Source organism: Podarcis bocagei (assembly GCF_964188305.1).
Source record: "Podarcis bocagei genome assembly, chromosome: 2".
Classification (NCBI taxonomy): Eukaryota; Metazoa; Chordata; class Lepidosauria; order Squamata; family Lacertidae; genus Podarcis; species Podarcis bocagei.
Window position 1 is genome coordinate 110,757,616 of NC_138126.1, and position 21,716 is coordinate 110,779,331.

At 45.7% G+C, this 21,716-nt stretch overlaps 1 protein-coding gene and 1 long non-coding RNA gene across 5 annotated transcripts in view; one reads left to right on the forward strand and one right to left on the reverse strand.

Annotated features, from left to right (window-relative positions):
- Positions 1-970: 970 nt before the first annotated feature.
- On the reverse strand, positions 971-10,405 carry LOC308580284. Its single transcript, XR_014004783.1, has 3 exons — positions 10,285-10,405; positions 4,544-4,684; positions 971-1,460 (listed from the first exon to the last, which is right to left on the reverse strand). It is a non-coding gene; the product is annotated as an uncharacterized lncRNA (long non-coding RNA).
- Positions 9,721-21,716, forward strand: part of TEX2 (testis expressed 2) — a 103,061-nt gene continuing 91,065 nt past the window's right edge. For 2 of the 4 annotated variants that reach the window (XM_081181271.1, XM_081181273.1), the window contains exon 1: positions 9,721-9,882. The gene's annotated coding sequence lies outside the window, so the exon portion shown is untranslated. Of the gene's footprint in view, positions 9,883-9,945; positions 10,063-10,536; positions 10,678-21,716 lie in introns of those variants that run through there. The other 2 variants (XM_081181274.1, XM_081181272.1) reach the window with 2 other exon arrangements.

Below are 21,716 nucleotides of genomic sequence, written 5' to 3' on the forward strand. Positions count from 1 at the left end.
CCCACCACTGAACCTATATATTTGTGATTTTGGCTTTAGGTATGATCTCCAGAACGTAACCCCCACATAAATTATTTTCTGCACCACAGAAAATAAAATGGCGCAGTGGAAGAGACGCACGGTTGCGACAAAACACTCTCAGACACATCTGGGTACATATCCAACCGACATGGAGGTACCGGAGTGGAGGCACATTACAGAGTGGTTTCCAGGGTAACGCAAACAATCCCCAAGGCTCTTAAAATAAAAAATATCAAACACCAAGCACTTGAGCAAATAATACAATTGAGAAGCGAAGATGTGAAGGCTGCCAACACAAGCATGCCAAACATTCTTTAAGTCTCTCTTTGCAAATGGGTGAGCAACCTGTTCTCAAGTTACATTGATTTAGTTAAATACTGCCTGCTCCCCTTCCCATTATATGTACAAGTTTATGTGCTGAATATATACTTCATATTGTGCACCAGTGTTGGGGTGGGGTGGTCACATGACCCAGATAGCTGTCTGTGGACAAACACCGGCTCCCTCGGCCTGCAAGCGAGATGAGCGCCGCAACCCAGTACGTTTCCGAGCACAATTCAAAGTGTTGGTGCTGACCTTTAAAGCCCTAAATGGCCTCGGTCCAGTATACCTGAAGGAGCGTCTCCACCCCCATCATTCAGCCCGGACACTGAGGTCCAGCACCAAGGGCCTTCTGGCGGTTCCCTCGATACGGGAAGCAAAGCTACAGGGAACCAGGCAGAGGGCCTTCTCAGTAGTGGCACCCGCCCTGTGGAACGCCCTCCCAGCAGATGTCAAGGCAATAAACAACTATTTTACTTTTAAAAGACAACTGAAGGCGGCCCTGTTTAGGGAAGTTTTTAATGTCTGATGCTGTATTGTTTTTAATATTTGGGTGGAAGCCACCCAGGGTGGCTGGGGAAACCCAGCCAGATGGGCAGGGTATAATTATTATTATTATTATTATTATTATTATTATTATTATTATTATTATTATTATTACCATTACCCCATAGTCGCCAGGGGTCCTTTACCTTTACCTCTGGCAGTTCTCCCTCTGTGGTAGCCACCAGGAAACCAGGAACCAGCAAGGCATTTTGGAGTAGGGGCAGAGTGCCACAGGCTTTGCCACAAGAAACTGACCAAAATGGAAGGGCTTTGGATATAGCAGTAGGTATATATACTTCTATACATTTCTATACTGTTATTCACAAACAAAAAATTAGAGCGGGTCGACAACAATTATTCATAAAACCATACAATGATAATTATATAAAAAGTTGAAATCAACCAACTATTATGGAAAGATGTAACCTTGACTGCTTGCAGAAGCCTGATGGAATAGCAAGGTTTGCAGCAGGTGTTTTCAGATCCACAGCTACCCAGTTGCAATCCTAGGCATACTTTCTTAGGAGTCCCATCAAATTCAAATAGGCTGGAGTAGACATGTAGAACAGAATCTATCAAATTAGCCCATATCAAGAGAGAACAAAATAAAATACATTTCAACTCCACGTAAAAGGAAAATAGATTTCTCACATAATATTATACATAAGAGACTTGTATTGAATGGCACCGTAAAATATTATTATAAACGTATATGTCAACATTGACGGATAAGACATTTTACAGAGTAACAATCTTACACCATTACTTGCAAATTCACTGAATTTTCAGATTGTGAAAACTAATAATGGGGAAGCAATTGCAACAGTAATATATATAATGGAGAAAAATCCATGGTTTCAAAATAATGGTTGAAACATTCTTTGGTGGGGCATGCCTAGACCCTTTAAAGCATTTCTTACAAAATATTATTTAAATTGATTGATTGATTCTGTTGTTAGCTGGTTTGGCTGTTAGCAGTATATAGATGCTCTAGATGTAGATGTTTGCAACCAGAACTTGAAAAGCACCAGTTGCTGAATCTGCAGCACATTAGGCCAGGATTGGGTACCTTTGGCCATGCAGATGCTGATGGAATCCAACTCCCATCAGCCCCATCAGCATGGCATGCATAGTAGAGCGTGTTGAAATTTTCAACTTCCAAATTCCAAAAATGAGGAGTGCTACAAAGTCGTAACGTGAGTTGGGAATTCAAAAGACATTGTTGTTAAATTAATATAACTTAGTTTAGCTTGTTAAGTAAAATGCATGTAAAATTGCATAAATATAATTAAAATCCTGCAACTATATCATGCATTACTATTACTATTATTATTATTTAGCATTACCAGACCTTTTCAGAAGGTAAAATTAAAAATTATTTGGTTTTCTTAAAGTAGTTTATGTGCTTGGTAGACCTACCAAGCTAAATGTTATATTCAATCGCAAAACTGAATTCTTCACACCCCAAAACAAAAATATGACCCCGCACTGAAGAAATTTGCTAAAATTAAGTTTCAGCCCCTAAAATGACACACTCTGAATGCATATGGTTATGATGTGGGTATCCGAATGCTGCTTTTTCCATGGCAAACCAGACCCACATAATCATCAATGTCTCCTGTCTCTGGACTAGTTAATTTATGAAGCTTAGGAGCAAATCTATTGATTTCAGAAGGAGCGTCATAATGTAGTCAAGGGGGAAATCACATGACATGGATTTAAAAATAAGCACCAATAAGTTTTACCCCGTAAGGAAGAAACTGCAGCAAGGACACGGCGTCAATCCACTAATAATAATAATAATAATAATAATAATAATAATAATAATAATAATAATAATCCACCCATCTGGCTGGGTTTCCCCAGCCACTCTGGGCGGCTCCCACCAAAAGAGTAAAAACATGAAGCAGAAAAAAATTACTGAGCATTCCTTTGCGCAATACATCAAATCCTATTGCGGCTGTGTTCATGTTAATCTTGAAATAAATGAACCAAGAAGGCAAAGGAATCAGAAGGCTTATTTGCTGCATACTTTGCTCCTCTTTGAGTAAACATTATTTGCTGCAGGATTCCTTAACGGCTTAGTAGAAAACTGCTTTGCAGTTGTACAAAATGCCTTCCGACAATAATCCAGCTACGTAGTTTTCAACTGTCTTAGGCCCAGGTCAGAAATAAGCCCTGCCAGGAGGAAAGCTACAGGAAAGCCCGGGAGCAGCAGGAGCAGGAAGATGGTTTAAACACAGAAATCAGAAATGGCAGGTGGGTTCGGCATGCTTTCCCACCGGCTGTTTCTCTGTTTGGCAGAGACTATGGTCTGGCCTGCCACCACATGTAGTTAGACCCAAAGGGAGCAACATTAGCATCCCCAGTCCAACCTGACAGGCCAACAGGGCTTTACAGAACAGCAGGCCCAGTTTCCATCCGTCAGATAAATTGCTGTGCTCAACCATGCCCCTCCACACCACTTGGGGTTTCCCCTGGCTGTGGGCAGGGATCCTGCAGGTGGAGGGGGAAGCACCATTGCTAGCAGAGCAATGCTGAGGTCATTCCAGAACATAGCTGTCAACCGTCCCTTATTTGGCGGGAAAGTCCCTTATCCCAGCGCTGTGTCCCGCTGCTGTCCCTTATTGATGATGTCCCTTAAATTTCCCAGGTTTCAAAGGAAGCAGCTCCTCTCCCTCCCTCCCTCCCTGCCAGCCAGGGAGGAGGGAGGCTCCAACTGTGTTGCTTGGCTGCATTGCTCACCCAATAAGGAGTCTAAGAATGACTGGGGGGGTGGAGCTTGCATGCCTTGTGCCGATCAAATCGGCCGTGTTGCCTGGGGACTCACCTTTGCTCAGCACTTCCCAGCAGAGAGGTGACGGTGATTTTCCTTGCTGCATCCCCTTTGCCGGGTTGCTGCGCTGTGGAACCACCGCTTGAGGCTTCGTTTGGCTGCTGGCTGGGCTTTCTGCCTTTGGCTTGGAGGGGCTCAGAAGTTGAACATGCCTGTACTCTGAAAATCCCTTATTTTGGCTGCTGATCCCTTATTTTTGAGGCTGCTGGTCCCTTATTTTCAAATCTGTAAGTTGACAGCTATGTTCCAGAAGCTGGTGGGAGCCGGCAGAGGTAGCCCAGGTAAACACCTACCTAATCCTTACCCCCCAGCCTGACACAAAGGGGGGCTGGATGGCTCTGCAAGCCCCATAGGCTTTGAATAAATTGATGTTTCCGTGCCAACAGCCATTTTGCATTTTGAGAAACACAAGTCCAGCACTAGTAGAACACCGGATGTGTGTATCTAAGGTTGCTTCCATAAGGACCTGTTTGTTAAGCATTCATCCTGATTTGCTTGCACAAAGTTTGCGGGGAGGTCGCACAATGCCCACTGTTTACTGAGCGTTCGTTCTGATCCGTTTGCGGAGCTGTTCTTGTATGACGTTGCGTCATTCGATTGTTATCCTGCATTTTCCAGGGCATTTCTACCCTGTCCATTTTCCTTACCACAAAAAGTTCAATTTGTGGGGGGTTGAGGGGCTGAGCAGGTCTGCTGTGGGAAAGTGCCCAACCCCCAACCCCTTGGTTTGAGCCCCAGGTCAAAGTCCCATATGTGATTATCTTATCTTCAGACTTTGGAATTCATTTGACAGATCCACTCTACAATACAACAGCATACCTGAGAGTCCATTTGCCTTGCAAATGACACAAAGGCTGGACTTTACATCTTCTCAGCACTGGTGGTTCTTCAGATAACCTTTTTCTTGTAAGAAGCAACCCGGAACTTGTGGGTTGTACATCTTGTTGTTGTTCTTCGTTCCTTTGAAGGGGAAACACCGGAGATATTATATTACTGTAATAATTGCCTTGTTTAGAAATATACAAGTGGAGCATAACTAGAAAATATGTGTCATTTTCCTGTCTTCAATAGGCATAACGCTGAAACAGAAAGACACCCCCCCACACTTAGATTCCCTTATAAGTTGGCTCCCGTTGAAAAGACATGGGCAACTGACTATGGATGGCTGGTAGCCATATGATTTTGCCAGGACCATCCGAATACATTTTGCTACCTGCGGGAAAGGGCAAAATGGTGACTCCTCCCAACTCTACTGCCAGAAATCAAGTGGACTTTGAATGGGTGGAGATTCAGGAGAAATAGCTACGGGCCACTTCTGCTGCCTCCGAGTATCTGATGCCTAAGATGGTTGCTTCATTCTGCCCAGTGGTAGGGCCAGCACTGGATTCTGCTCAAGACAGTTAAGTATGTTTAAATCTCTTTCGTGGAGCTTTGCCCTCTCTTTGATTGTGACCATAAAGTGCAATAGGATAACTTGTTGTTTTTGGTTGCAATCCTTTGCAACCAAACCCATGGGAAAATCTAATAGATTTTATTCAAACTTCCATGGGTTCTATTCAGCATTTCAGATTGTGCCTGTAATTTTCGACACCTTCCGTATGTTCAACTGGACGCACATTTAAAGGGGAGTGGGGTTGTGCATGTATACAAAATGTACATGTGCGGGTTTTGACTGCACAATTGTGTACCTGTGAAGAGGCAGCACCTGTGATTGTGTGGACAAAGCCCATGCGGAAACAGGGATGAGGCCGAGGCCTGCAGCCACGAGTAGGCACAGTCTTGGGGGATGTTTATGCATGTTCAGCTGAACATGTGGAAGGTAATTTAAAGAAAGGACCACAGCTCAGTGGTAGATGGATGGACCGAATGAACTGTCTCCATATGAGGCAGCTCTCTATGTTCCTATCTGCAAATACCTCACAAAGAAAATCCTTTCTTTTCAGTGGGAACCTCTGGTTTTACACCAGCTTTTGAATTTGGCTCTGTGAGTGATTTTCCGCCTCATGCTGGCAATTCAATGACTACAAGGTTGGAAGGAATTAGATCTAAACGTGTCAATTTTATCTGCCTATTAAAACTAGCAGCTCAACAAAAATATGCAAATCCCTCACCCATATCTCTACGTGTGCGCAAAGTCCAAGACAAAAGGCGAGGGATTTGCATAATAATCTACATTTTTCTTTATTGTATGAGCCCTGTTTTTGTATTATGTGTAACTCGAATAAACCACACTGCGGACCGTCATCGGTATAAAAACCAAGGGGGGTGTATCTCTTATCCTTTAGATTCCACACAGTCCAATGACGCAATCATGTGGGAAGCCTAAGGTTTTACCCTTAAGCGGGCTGGTAGTATTAAACAGCATTTCTAAATTCATTAAGGGCACAATCCTATACTGAAAATTGCCAGGTGAGGAGATTCTAGGATTGGGCAGAAGCCCTAGTACGCAGGTAGAACACCAGATACACACCAGAATGAGAGATATACCAGGAGAATTATCCCAATCGGCAGGTGGAGCACTCAGTTTGTGAAAGCTCTTCCACCCAAGAATTGCAGAGATGGAAGGGACCCTGAGGGTCATCCAGTCCAACCCTCTGCAACCAACCGTGATACTCCAGTTGGAGGAATGTGGTTCAAAGCACCGAAGATTCTATACTCCTCCAGTCCACAGCCTATCCATGGTGCGACTTTATGACCGAGAGCAAATAATTCCTCTCCCATTAGCTTGAATGGGAAGGAAGAGAATTAAAAAAGTATTCAGCCCTGCATCGGTTGCCATTTCACCATGACAGAGCACAGGATATGGTGTAACTCAGGGACGCGGGTGGCCCTGTGGTCTAAACCACTGAGCCTCTTGGGCTTGCCAGTTAGAAGGTCGGTGGTTTGAATCCCCACGACGGGGTGAGCTCCCGTTGCTTGGTCCCTGCTCCTGCCAACCTAGCAGTTCAAAAGCACCTCAGTGCAAGTAGATAAATAGGTACCACTGCAGCGGGAAGGTAGACGGTGTTTCCGTGCGCTCTGGCTTCCATCACAGTGTCCCGTTGCACCAGAAGTGGTTTAGTCATGCTGACCACATGACCCAGAAAGCTGTCTGTGGACAAACGCCGGCTCCCTCGGCCTGAAAAGTGAGATGAGCGCCACAACCCCATAGTCACCTTTGACTGGACTTACAGTAACCGTCATGGGGTCCGTTACCTTTACCTTATGGTGTAACTCAGCAGCCCCGAAAGCTGCCCCTTTATTTGTCCCTTATCTATTTACATAAGCTGAGACAGGCTTTTGACTCAGCATAGGTTAAATTGCCAGCAGCTGGTGGAGGTGAAGGGGCTCAAAATGAGGTGGCTGCCTTAAATAAGAGGATATGGATTGCTGAGAACCTGTTATGCGGAGCCTCTAACAGCTGGACTTAGTAATGACTTCCCTTTAAATTAAAGAGTTTGGACAAATTCATGGCAGATGAGTGGCTACCAGTTATGACGGGTAAACACAGACAGTATGCTCTTGAAATTCTGAATACCAGTTCATGGGGTTTGGGAGAGAACCATTGCACTCGTCCTACCTTTGGGCTTCCTATATGCACCTGAGAAAATAATGTTGGACTAGATGTCCCTTTAGATTGAACCAATATCCTTATGCTCATCTAAAAAACTATACATTAATGCTCCCCTTCTTCATAACTATTGTTTTAGTTACATGTGCATATTTAAAACCAGTTAAAGGTAACAATGTATTTTAACTGGCTGAAAGCCCATAATAATACCACCATCATCAATGACAGCATTCCTAGCCACTCAGTTTTTTCTTGGCTGGGGAGAGATTTGAACCTAAGGCTGCAATCATAAACACACTTGTTCAGGAATAAGTCCCACTGAACACAGTGAGGCGTCTTTGCATAAACTTGAACAGGCCTCTGCCACAAGGTTCAAGGTCCAATCAATCCTATCTCCTCTGAATCTCACAAGCCCATCTTTAGCAGGGACTTCTGAGTATGGATCTCTGCCGGCAATAGCCCTGCAATACGAACTTGTAACTTCAAATTATCAGTTTATGCATAATCAATCAAGAATGTAACTATCACATTTAGATGTAAAAAAATGGTCCGCTTTTATCGCAACAGCTAGAAAGGCTGTGAAACGTAGGTCCCAAGGAAGGATGACTCAGCAAAAAAAAAGAAGAAAAAAAAGGTATTCCCTTTGTCAGGATTTGTGTGCATTTAAGACAGTGTTTCTCAACTTTTTTCTTCTTCATCCCATGTCCCCTTTTAGCTAAAGTAAAAATCCCATGCCCTCGCCTTCAAACCTGGCTTTCCTAATTGTTTAAATTTTCATAAAGATTGAAAGATGGTGACTTTTAATTATATATATTTTCACATATATTTTTGGAAACAGTAACTCCAGCCTTCAAAATCTTCATGTGTCCTCCTGGATGGGACACACCCCACGGGCTGAGAAACACTGATTTTATAGCTCCCTGGAAATCCAGCAGTTGAATTAAAAAATATTATAGTTCCGAAACTCTGTCAGAAAGCTACACCTGTTGAACTTCTGTGTTAAAGGCACAGGGGTGCTTATAGGGGTTTGGGGACCAAATTAGCAACCAGAATTTCCTGTGCTAAGCAGAACTTGAGTACAGAACATACAGTATAAGCAATTACCTTTCCAGTGACAAAAAAGATACAGTGCAGTTGGAGTGCAGGACTTGATTCCCCTTTATTTCCTTTGAACTTGGCAATTCTGGAATGCCCGTAAGGCAAATTTATACCATTGCCTATACTGTCGATGCCACACAACTGTCAATGGTGGGCATGCAGGCTAGTCTAGGGTTACCATATTTCAAACGGTGAAGATCCGGACAGAAAAGTTGATGGGCTTTTTTTGGGCAAAGTTGTTGAGCCTGCTTTTCCGACTGGACTTAACTGGTCCTTTACCTTTACTATTTTAACTGGAGAAATGTCGGAGGGGATGGAGTTGTGCGACCCCCCCAGCCAAGGCGGTAAGTAACCATACAACCTTTAGTACAGTGTTTCCCAAACGTTTTTGGGCAACGGCACACCTGCTTACCGGAAAAAAATCTCGCGGCACACCACCATTAAAGCCCCGCCCCCGTGACGTCAGCGCGCAGCGTCACGCCGGGAGGGACGCACAAAAATGAAAGTTTTTTCCCTCCCCCTTGCCGGGGTGGGAGGAGGCAGCAGAGCGAGGGCAGCTGAGGCGGCGGCGGCAGCTGAGGCGGCGGCGGCTGCGATAGCGGGCGGAGGAGGAGCCGTCGCCGGGAGTTGCTGCTGCTGCTGTTGCTGCTGCTGCCTGGACATGCCGGCCTCCTCCTCCTCCGCTGTCTCGCGCTCCTCCCTTTTGCGCGCGCTGCCCCGCCGCTCGGCACCACCACCGCGGAGCCGCCCCGGCTCGACGCGGATCCTCCCTGCCGCCTCTCGCCGCCGCCTCTCGCCCGCCTCCCTCCCACGGCACACCAGCCGGTGTCTCACGGCACACTAGTGTGCCGCGGAACACCGGTTGGGAAACACTGCTTTAGTAGACATCTGAAGGCAGCCCTGTAGATGGAAGTTGTGTTTTTTTAAACGTATAATGTTTTATTATGTTTTTATATATGCTGGAAGCTGCCCAGAGTGGTTGGGGTATAAATAGTAAAATGATGATGATGATGATGATGATGATGATGCAATAGGACGCCCCTGTTTTGACCAGAGAAATAATAATAATAATATTGGGAGGGTACGCTATTTTGTGCCTGGAGTTTCCCAGCGCTGAGGACGCCCTCTGCACCTGCTTACAACGCCTTCTTTCTTTCTTTTTTTACCCCTAATCTCAGCCCCTCCTGCTGGATCTTGGGGCACCCGGGCAATTGACAGCACCCTCGTCGGCTGCACTCCCCTTCTCTTCCTGGCCTTGTGTGCCTTTAACCGGGAAGCCGGCCTCCCCGGCAGACCCAGCCCATCGCCGGGCGGGGCTGCCCCGGCCGCCCGCCCGCCTTCGCCGCTCCTCTCTTCCCATAGTGCGGCCGCCTGACTTGGGCTGGCAGCGGCGAGCCGAACCGGCGCGGGGAAGAAGGGAGGGAGCCGTAGCTGCCCGCCTGCCGACCCGCCCGCCTGCCTTCTCCGGGCAGTGTTGCGCCATGCGATGCCACGAGCTGCCGCAGATCAGGTAAACGGGACGGAGCCGGAGCTGGAGCCGCCTTCCTGCTACCGTAGGGTAGCTCAAGGGGCATCTGCAGCAGCAGCCGAGGAGCCTGGGCAGAGAAGCGCTCCTGCAGCCGCCCGCCTGCTCGCCTCGCTCTCTCTGCGCTCTACGGCCGATGGCAGCGCGAGTGCTCCGGCCTCCGAGGTAGCAGAGCCGGCCTGGGCCTACGGCTTGCCGCCGGGGTACGAGGGAAGCGAGGGCGCCGCGCGTCCCCGGGGATTGCACGTGGCGGCGCCGCCGCGGGTTGGCGAGCCCACCGAGGCTGCCCGGGGGAGCAGAGGCGAGGGGCTGCTTAGGGGATGCAATGGCCGTCGGTGGGGTGGGGTGGGGTGAAAGCGACTTCGAGACGAGGCTGGGCTCCGGCACCTGTTTTGTCAGGCTGGGGGAACAGAGAGGGCGCCTCTGAGCCTAGCAAGAGTGCGGCGGGGCTTTCTCGCCGCGACGGGAGAGTTCCGGGCTGCACCTCGGAAGGAGGTGTTGAACCTTTCACTTTGGCCTTCGGGGACGGCTTGTTTGTTGACGTTCCCGTGGCGGAGGGGTGGCCTTTTCGTCTTCATTTTTCCACTTTCCCCGCCCCTTCCACGCACCCCGGGGAAAGTGTGTGAGGCGCTGCTGGAATTGGGGACTGCGAGGCTTAACTGGGACCGTGGCTCACTTCTCCTGGAACTTTTCTTCCGTCGGTCCTGAGATATTTGGAGCGCCTGAGGAAGAAGCAGCCTTGTGTTGCTGAAGACCACGAGTCAGGTGTTGGGGAAGGAAGTAAGGTTGGGCCTGAGGGTGTGACCTTCTCAGGAAGGTTGGAGCTGTTCTCAATTCCGCCCCCCTCCTTAGGAATCGCTGCAAAGAGGGGGCTTGTCAACCTCTGTTTGCGCCGTCGGTTCTGGTAGGGAGGGGTGCCTTAGAAAGATGTCTTAAAGACGCCCCTTTAAACAAAACAGCTGCGAAGCGCGGAGTAGAAGGGGACTTTGGATAGCTGAGTTTCTGGAGAGTGCCCTCATGGGGTTAGTAGGCAATTTGATCTGGCAACAAGTTCCATCTCCCTCGAAACTCCCATTGTTCTAGGCGCATTTTGCAACCCAGAATTTCCTCAGTTATCCGCTTCTGGGTTCTGGGCGCAGTATTGCGCCTGAGATTTCCGATTAAAACTGCGGAGTGGAAGGAAAGGAGGACCTTTTTCTGCCTTCCCACTTCCAGCTACTTTCTGAAGACTGGAGAAGAGACCCTCTTAAGGATATTAGGAGGGTGGGCAAGGGAAGGACTAGACCATGTGGGAAATGAACATAAGATTTTAGCTGCAGTTCATTTATTTTCAGCTTTGTACTCTTGCTCTAAAACAGCACACCTAGACATTCCATTGTTGTGCCTGTTACCTCTGTTTAAGGTGCCCTTTAGCTCTTAGCTATAATATCTCCATTTCTAACACTGCCTCACAGTGATGGGGCAGATTTTGGATGGATATAGCAAAGCTTCTTCTGATGTTCCATGTGGATAGATAAACTCCAAAAGTCACAACTTCTTGGGGGTGTCAGCAAGCTGCAACCTTGCTGTATTGACAAGTGGGTTTAATGGGAGGGCTTTGATTTATTTCTCTTGTGGGTGAAGTTTATAGGCCTGCTGTGTTCAGCCACAGGAATGGCAAAAGAACACCTGATATTCTCTCTCCCTCTCCCTCTCTCCTTTTGCTGTGTGTTGGATTGGTCTATTTTGGTGTGTCTGCTTACTACATACATCTGAGTTCAGGCAGTGAGCAATGTCTGAGCACCAGCAAGGGAAGGGAGGGGGGACTGGCCTAGGCTCCTCACAAATATGGATGCTGTTGTGTTCAGTTGTTAGAGCTGAATTGGATTTTGATCTGCTTAGATTGTATAGCTTGTGGAGCCCTTTTTGATTTAAGATTTGGCCTTCTAAAGCTTTAAGGCCGCAGAAGTAGGAGGGACGTTGTTCAGGCAATCCTGCCTCCTGCACAGCTATCTCTGTGTTTCCTAAAACACTTCAAATTGGTAACGTGAAGTAAAAATAAATAAATCAAATATGCAGTCACTTTAGTAAAACTTCAGTTTTTAGTTACCAAAACTTTAACTCCCCCCTGCCCCCCGGCTAAAGAGTGGCTTTTGAAGTTCCATGAGATAAGCAGAATACCAATTAACTTTTAATGTCATCAACAAATATGTATACTGTACCAGATAAATCATTTCAACCCATTTCTGGTGGCACCATCTCACAAAAGTCCCACTTGTAACTTCTGATTTTAAAGATGCAGAAAGGCATTTTATGTCAAATCCTTGCTGAACTTCTCACATGGATACTATTACCTATTGCTTTGTAATACTTCAAAGTTTTCTTAATAATAAAGCAAACCAAGTCCCTCTCACAACCATGACATCAGTAAAACTATATATTCCATGTGTTCTTGAATGGTTCCCCAAATACTGTCACTTTGTCTTGCTTTCCACTTGTAGGGCTACTTTCCACAAGAGCTGCTTTGGTCAGTTTTAGAATGTCCCATTTGTATAGTTAATCTATTTTTTCACTTGTTCTAATCTTAACATTTGTGCATACGTCTAGCTCATTATTATACGGAGTTGGATATGCTTAAGCCTTAAGGCCACTGATTTGAGTGGGCCTAACCGTGTCTAACTCTGCGTAGCACTGAGCTGTTAGAAATACCACACACTATTTTCTAGGAGCCACAGACATGCCCTGTCTTGGAGGACAATCTGCTACCATTTTGTGTTTTCAGGTTGCATGTTTAACTTTTGTAGGAATAGGCTAACATTTATTCACAAGATTATTCAAACTTGGTAGCCACATTTCTGGGGGCTATCACCTGAATTAAAAATGGCTAAGTGTTTGACTCACTGAATTAACTGTGTTTACAAAACAGAGCTGTCTTGCATGCAGAAAGCCCTAGGCTAAGTCCCCAGGTAGGGCTGGGAGAGACTATGGGGAGCTGTTGACTGTCAGTGTAGACAATAGCTGAGCTACTTGGACCAATGGTCTGGCCTGTTATAAGGCGGCAGCTTGTGTTCTTTTTAAAGTTCGAAATGATGATGCCATTTTGTTCATGATCTTTGTGTGTGTGTGTGTGTGAGAGAGAGAGAGAGAGAGAGAGAGAGCTTCCTGTTCTAAATGGAAGGGAGGGGGAAAATGCTGCTAAGTGGCTTCCTAAGATTATGGAAAGAGAAATAGGGAGTTTTAGTTAGAATCGTTCTGGAAGAACTAAGGAAAGGACCAGAAATGATGCAGTAAACTCAGTTGTTGATTGCTGGGCATGTGAAGCACTGAAGAGAGATATCAAGGGCTGTAGATGAATAAAAATTCACCAATAATTTGAAAGGAGAATGAGCAAAATGATAGGGTTCCTGAAGGCCACTCACTATCCCTTTTCTTTCTGTACTAGATAGGTTTGCCTTTCATCAAATTACTGTGGTTTTGCTTTCAGTCACAGGTACCTGACCTGTATTGTCCACGGCACTTGTCCACGTTGAATTCATTTTGGCCATGGCATATTAACTGTGTTATGTAATACAGAATTTGAGGACGTTCCCAAGAAAACATTAAAGATAGCTTTCCCTTCTAACAATGAGCTATAGATTGTAAGCCGGTTATATCACCCTTGAGAGGAGGCGTTCCATCTTCATTCAGAATTCTAAAAAAAGGCTGAAGTTGCGCAAGTGAAGACTAAAACTCTTTTTTATTAATACAGTATATAAAAAGTTGACATTCCTAATAGAAATGGGCTTAAAAAGAGGAAGAGGTAAAGTTGCCTTGTCTTTGCAAAGGGTTACTGGGTGGTGAAGACATTTACTGGAAAGTCCTATCCCACGTGATTTTTGTGGATTGTCGTGCTGCTTATTAGGGTAGAAATTTCCTTGCTTGGCTGTGTTAACTTGCTGTAAAATAGCACATGGTGGATAGAAATATAACAAGGTTGTCTGTGTTCCTTGATCTATGCACGTTTTCCATGCAATCTCACATATATCACTGAAGACTGAGTTCTGTCAAGGCACATGTCAGTTGTCCCCAATTTGATCTTTGGCTCAAAACTTTAATAAGTGAGGCATTGCAACACACAGGAGACCAGCCAGCAACTCTGGATTTTATCGTACTTACTGGGCATGATCCTGATTCAAGTTGCAGTGCAATCCTAAGGATGATTTATTGGAAATGTATTTAGTACAGTGAGGTCTTGCTCCTTGGTTGAGATGCAGCCATGGTGAAAATTGCCAGGAGAAAGCTGGCCGCGGGTATAAATTTGTGTAAGACTGGGGATCTGTCACGGATAAAAGTGCTTGTGTGTTTTATTACAAAGAGCGTAGTAGAGGAAGTTCATTATTGCGACGTTGACTAATGCAGCCTTGAAAGCCCCTTTCAGAACTAGCCCACATTGTAGTCCCATATTAAGGTAGGTAATTTGTGGCCCATCAGTGACTTCAAAATAAAAATGCACTGTTCATATTTTTCAGAAGTTTTTGCGCCTGCTTGCCTTGATACAGTTCTTCCTTGCCAAAGCAGGCAGCTAGCTGCTTTCAAGCCTGGCAACGTTTTGGATGGGAAATACAGGTTTAATGCACTACTAATGCCTTCCACCCCACCCTTCAAAGGGCAAATTGACCTGTGGCAGCCCTTTCTGTCTGGCCCCAGGCCACGTCCCTCTCCAACTTTGCTCTCTTAGGGTGCCTTTGCCAGGCTGGAATGTGTAATTGAACTCTGATATTGCCTCTTGCTTGCTTAGATGGAGGGATAGAGAGATTGTGCATGTGTTTGTGTAGGGAAAAAAACTTGCTTTTCTGTGGCTGGAATGTGGCCTGCTGTACAGAGGCAAGAATCATGCAGATAATTGCCATAAAAACAGCACGGTTGTGGCGTTGGAACATGACACAGGAGTGTGGAAAGGAGTAAGTGCAAGTCAACCCAGCCAGATGGATGGGGTATAAATAATAAAATTATTACTAATATTAGTTTATGTGTAAGATGTGAAGATAGATTGGGGAAAATGACGAAATTGGTCCATCAGTATGTAGGCTAGCTTCCCCTGCTCTGGTGTCTCCAGTTTTTTCTTGGACTACAGCTCCCATAATCCCTGATTACAGCTCCCATAATCCCTGGAGATGATGGGGATTGTAGTCTAGCAACATTTGAAGGATTCTAGATTGGAGAAGGGTGATGCACACCATGATGAATAGACGATTATGAGGCTCACTGAGGAGTTCTTCCTTTAAACGAGGAATGGCCTCTGCCACTCACTTTCAGCTAAGGTCATTGACCTTGTGTTGGCTTGTTGAAACAGCATCTAGGTCAAGCATCTAAACAGCCAATTGCCTCATCGCTAGTGGTGAGTAATTGCCTGAGTGATCCGGCAGCATGCTTCTGTAAACCAGTTGTTCTGTTTTGCTTTTAGGCCTACAAATGACTAACATAGCACCTCCTGTGCATGTATTTGCAAGGCTGATCTAGGCATTTCAAACTTGAATTCTAAGCACCATTGTAACCCCTTCCAGTCAATCTATAAATATTGAAGACTGTCCTGTTCACTCAAAAGTTTTTTCTCTTAGGGTTATGGTGGAATTCCGAGTTGTGCGATTACAATTGTTCTGCCCATACAGTGCTTCCCAAACTTAGGTGTCCAGCTGTTTTTGGACTCCAGTTCCCATCATCCTTGACCACTGGTTCTGCTCGCTAGGGATGATGGGAGTTGTAGTCCAAAAACAGCTGGAGACCTAAATTGGGGAAACCCTGCACCGGTGCAAATATTTCAGCTTGTCAGGTGGAACAATCTCCTCTCTGTAAAAGCTGTTCTGGGAGTTCATCAAACACCCTTTTGGGGGGGGGGCACAGGGCAGGTGAAGGGGGAAGTCCACTAGCACAACTGTTTAACTGAGTCCACCCCTTTGTTTCTTCACTCCCATCATTCTCTGAGAAAAAATAGTGTGTTGGAAGTCACCTTATACTTGCTTACTCATTGAACGAAATGAGACTTGCTTCCAAGGATTCTGTTGTGTGTTTACAATGTGTCATGTGAAAGGTACCAAGAGAATGGTAGAATAGGGATAAACCTCTGGGAGGCAGTGGAACTTGGTATACTCCTGAGCCGGCGACACCCAAGGTGGTGTTCCTCAAATGTTGCTGGACCCCAATTCCCATGCGCTCCAGCCAGCACAGCCAGTGATCAGAAACAATGGGACTTTGAATCCCATTGTGGAATCCTGAGAGCACCACACTGGATACCTGACCTTGTGACTTGGCAGATGTGCAGCATCTCTTAAGAACTGGCCCTGTCTTTTCTGAATAACACGGCTTCACAATCTGGTTTCCGTGATCTTTATTCCCCGTGGAACACGTTAAATGGAGAACATGGATCACAAGGCACCAGCAAGCAACTAACTTTTAAGTGTGTGTTGCTGAAATACTGTAGAGGCTGCAAATGCCCACCCATTGTTGATTTCCCTTAATTTGATTATAGTGCTAGTTAGCTTGCTTACATCAATACAATTGCATTCTGTCTTCGTACCTGCAAATACAGATGCCTACTCTTGCTGCCTCCCAGATTAATTGATGGAAAATCTCCCTTGCACAGTTACTTCCCTGCGAGGGAAGGAAGAAAAAGTGCTGCAGATTTGTTTCCAAGTGAATTCATCTTACCTAAATAATCTCACTGAGTAATTATGATTTTGTCAACACAATAATGTTTTACTATTAAGTATGATTCTGAAGTGATTTCTCCCATGATTTCTATGCATGGGAGAAGCATAAACGTGGACAAGCTCTTTTTTATATGTCATTGAATCTGGTTTTGGAGGAAGGAATTCCAGGTGCTTGGAGGGGTTATGAATATTCAAATTGCCCCTGAGCCTTAAAAATGTTCTGCTTGGCCATCCCTGTGCTAGTCAAATCCCACTGCTTTTACAATTTGTATAGCACTTCATCCCCCAAGTGTTTTTATTGACATTTTGATCGAAGTCTCTGGTATTAAGTATCCCATTTACGGCGGTGGCTGTTCTGCAATGGATTGCCACCAGCCATCTTCGTGGCTGATATTGTGAGAATGCAGTTTAAAATAAACTAGGCCAACAAACTGGGACTCAGTCTTGGTACGTGGCTCTCGGGTCCAAGAGTTCACCAGTTCTAGGCAGGGTTGCAGTCTCCCTTGGCTGTTATCTGAAATTTCTGACACATGTTGAGCATTAAAACTATTGCAGAACTTTGACCAGCTGATGCTTCTTCACTGGGTGGAGTGAGGGAACTTAGAAACTGCACTGAGGGTTTTTTGTTTTGTTTTACAATCGAGTGGTATATAAAATTTATGAAATCATAAACAAATACATGTGCCAGGCGATGCTGGCCTTCTGGAGCATATGGGTACCTGGTGATTCTACTTGAACGCAGCCTCTCCCCTTTTATTGAAGTCACGAGAGACATTTAGTGAACAAATACAGTACTTCTTTGATTCTCTGGCTTCCATAGAAGCCAAGGTTCTTGCCAGCAAATGTGTGCTTCAGACACACTTAGGTCTATCTAGCACATGTCAGCCTCAGAAAATACATGTTGGCTTCTGCTTTCTTCTTTGCTTGTGTTGAGATGGTTATGTCTATCTGTTTGCCGGCCCACAACTTGGCTTCCAGCATGCTGCTGCAAACCACTTCCAGGTGATGTGCCTAGGCCTCTGCAGGTGGCTGAATGCAAGCAGCTCTTTCACTGTGGGCTGCCTGAGCTTGGCATGAACACAGATAAAATAAATGTTTCTGTATGGCCGTCACATGCGGAACTGGCTATGGAAACAGGTGCTAAGGCTCCCCGTTAGGGAGAACGAGGTGGCTGTCTCAGGTCATGATGGCAGGTGCTGGAGACAGCAGTGGCAGGGCCCAAATATTTTCTTCAAAGCTCTCTCACCTGTTCCCCTCTGCATTTCCTAAACTCCTCTGTTCTGCATCTCCTAAGATAGCTTGCTGCCCTTGGGTGCTGTGGAGGAGGTTGTTCCATCAGTTCATTCCGCTTCTGTATGTGGAAAAGGGTGGGGTGGGGGCCTTGTCCTTTGCCTTGGGTGGCAAAATGTCTTGGGCTGGCCCGAGCCCAATATGGCGCTTTAAATCATGTTTGTCTTGTTGCAGAAAGCCGTGGAAATTGACAGCGGTTCTTGTGTCTGTTGTGCAAAGAGAAGTGTGATTTGCCTCTCTGAGAGAAGGAACTCTATTAAAATCAATCATTTCGGAATTGGGTGGCATAATCCATAGCTGTTGTCAGGGCTGCTTCCAGATCCTAGCTCACAGAGGATCACGCTAGCCAGCGTTCACTTTATAAAAGTCTTTATTGAGTTACAGTTTCCAATATCAAACAGCCGCATGCAGCCCTACGTCTTATCAGCTAGACCGGCGAAGCTCCGTCTGAGTCCCCGCCTCCTGTACACCAACTTAATAACCTCGCCTTACTCCACCTTTTCCGCCTTCCCCTCCTTCTCTGGGTCCCTCTGCCCCCCGTGGTCTCTTCCTTCCTGGACTCTTCTGACGCTGACCCCCCGGACCCTTCTGTCTCCTTGCGGCGGGCTTTAGGACCTGGCTCCCTTTCCGGGCTGCTTACTCTGCCGCCTTCCTGTGCATTTGAACTTGGCGCGCGCGCCCAACCTCTCACTTTCCGCTTGACCGTTCCTTCGCTCCCCGATGGAGGTGTGGCCACTCCTGACTCATGCCCTCCCCCCTGCGGCCAGCCGCCGGATCCCGATACCTGGTGCCCTTCCTCCCCACTGCGCTCTGTTGGGGACGTTGGCCCCGATTTCCAACTGCTGCTCTCTGAACCCCCTTTTGTCCCTTTTTCCTGGGGTGTCCCCTTAATCTCCCCCCTCGCTCTGGCCACTGGCGCTCCTTTCTGTGAATCTTCCGATTCACTGGAAAGACTCGGAGATCTTGGGTCGTCGTCATCGCTCATCTTTCCTTCGGACTCCTCCCCCTCGCTCTCTGTTTCCTCCCTTGCCCTCGCCTCTGCTCCTGAACCCCTGACAGCTGTCAACTTTCAGATTTGAAAATAAGGGATCAGCAGCCTCACCTGTCCCGGGGACAATCTACAGGATATCTAACAAAGCAGGAAGCAGCAGGAAACGGCACTGGAATAAGGGAATTTCCCACAAAAAAAGGGAAGGTTGACAGCTATGGCATAATCTAGTAAATGTTGATGTAGAACTGACATAGCGATATGAACATTCTTACTAGCTTCCACCACCACCCCGTCCAAATATCTGTGTGATCCAGACATCAACAGTTTGACTTTGTTCGGTAGTCATATAAATTTATGGCAGAAGCAAGAGGAAAATATCTCAAGGTGTTGTATTTGTTAACGTGTTGTGCTTTTAGAGCTATTACAAGGGCATTTTCCTTTTATTCTACAGGGAGCAGACTGCCCGCCCGCCCTCACTTTCATATAAATTAATTGATAGGCCATGCTTATTGCTCAGTTGTGTTAGTACTCATTAACTTTCTTGAATATGGGATGTGGCTGTAGACAGAAATTCCCAACCCCTTGTCTTAGGCCATTGTGAAGGCACAGCAGAGAGGGAATGTGATTGAAGATGCTAAATTAAGGACTATCAGTTCCTAAAGCCCATTCCCAGCTTGATGTTTGTGCAGCTTGTTCTTAGCCACTTCAGCACTGAATGATAAGAGTATATTATCATCTTAAGGAACAGTTGTACCTTTTGGGATTGTTTCAAGACTTGGTTTGGGTCAAGCACAGAATGGCACTGTAAAAAAGAAACCTGTCTCTTTCTAAAGCACCCAACTCTTGGAAGACAGCTTCTTCGCACAGAAATATTTGCCAGTGTTTATAAAGTCTTGCAGAGAAGTCATGTGGATGTTTTGGCCCTGGCACCCTGGGCTGCAGGCAAACGCTGCAAACCTTATTTTAAAGGGCAGAGGTGGTAATTCCATACTTTAGATATGCTTAAAGGCTTGGGCTTGTTGTAAATAAAAAATATGCCCTTTTCCCTTATGGGGTATCCAAGAGCCCATATAGAGTCCTTACATAGGTTCCCTATTGGTAGGAGAAAATAACAGAGGCCAACCAGAGAATATTGAGAAGCAAAGCAGCTAGTAAGCTTGATCTTTATTGATCTGTTGCAACAGGGTGCTCCCCTCACTCGCAGGAGAGGAAGAGGACCCACAAAAATGCTGTGCAAGAGCTTATAAAGACTTTTGAAATTGCCACCCTGTAGATCAAGACCACCCCCAGAAACATTATGCATACATCACAGAAGGGGTGTAACCTAAGACCACCCCTCAGATACATTCCACCTACATCACTGTCTGGCAGGTTACTTGATTGGATTTCCTGGGGAGCCTGGCCATTCTTTTGTAGTGATAAAATACTTATTTCCTGGGCCAGGTCACAGGCTCACACCCTATTCATATCTTAAATGTGTCCTTAAGACAGGATTTGTGAGGAAAGAGACAATGGGGAGACTTTTCCAGTTTGACCTTGCAGAGAAAACATTTGGTCAGTTTAGGAATCAAAATTGTTCCAGGTTGGCCTTCCTGTATTGATCTACGTATGTGCGGTTATGAACATTGCCATATATCTAAGACCATAAAATTCCTATCACAGGCTCAACCAGCGGGATTCTGATCAGTTGGTTTCTGTATCGTAATTATGATTTTTTTCCTGAAGCTCCCTTCAGTTTCAGAATACCGCTTTCAGTGGGAGGCTGAGGTGGTTGTCAGTTCCCTGTGAAATGCAGCTTCGATGCCCCCTTTGGGTACCCAAGAGTGTTGATAGGTAATCCTGCTGTGCATTTAAATTGTAGTCTAGGTCGGGAGCTGTGGCCAGGATTCCTTTGAGCTCTTGCAAATTCTGAGATGAGAACAAATCACCTGAAAATGCAAATGTCTGTTCAAGTAGGCTGCTAGATGGAAGCGGTGTGTTTCTGGGAAAGCTGTTTATATCTTCTTGGGTTGGTGCCAGTTCAAGTAGGTGATACTTAATAGGTAATCCTGAAACCTGATAAAAGTACAAACTGCTACTCTGGAATCTTTTGCCATCTCTTCTCACACAATTGCCTTTTCTTCTGTAAGCTGAGGACAAAAAGGGTATATGAGGTATTTTTTAAAAAGAAACCAAAATCTATGACTTAACCTTCTGCTTGATGTGAAAATGAGGATTTGCCTCTGTGAGTCATTAATACTGTACTGTTGGTTTTTAAAGGCCATGTGCTTTGATCCTGTTCAAGACAGGCCAGTTTCAATTATGCTGCACTTTGTGCTTTGTCTTACGAGGCAGGGGCTGGCAGAAGGTAGGTTTGGATCTGGCGTGATTCGTAGTAAATCAGCACAGATTCCTGACTCCTGATTGTTTTAGCCAAATCAGCAGCAAAGTTAACTCCCCTCGCGCCCTACACTAAAACTGCAGAAATGAATGAAGTTTGGGGGATGATTTTTTGTATGAGCTCTGTTCATATCTGGAACTGGAATTCTGTAATTCTTAGTGTGTGCAGTTTTGCATCAGGCACTGATTGATAGATCTTAAGCAAATAATAATACATTTATTATTTGTATCCCTCCCATCTGACTGGGTTGCCCCGGCTGCTCTGGGGACAGCTTCCAACATATACAAAAACATAATAAAACATTAAACATTGAAAACTTCCCTATACACATCTGCCTTCAAATGTCTTCTAAAGGTTGTATAGTTACTTACCTCCTTAACATCTGATGGGGAGGGTCTTCCACAGGGTGGGTGCCACTATTGAGAAGGCCCTGCTGGATCACATGTTGTAAACAAAAATTGCCCTTTTCCCCTTATGGGGTATCCAAGAGCCC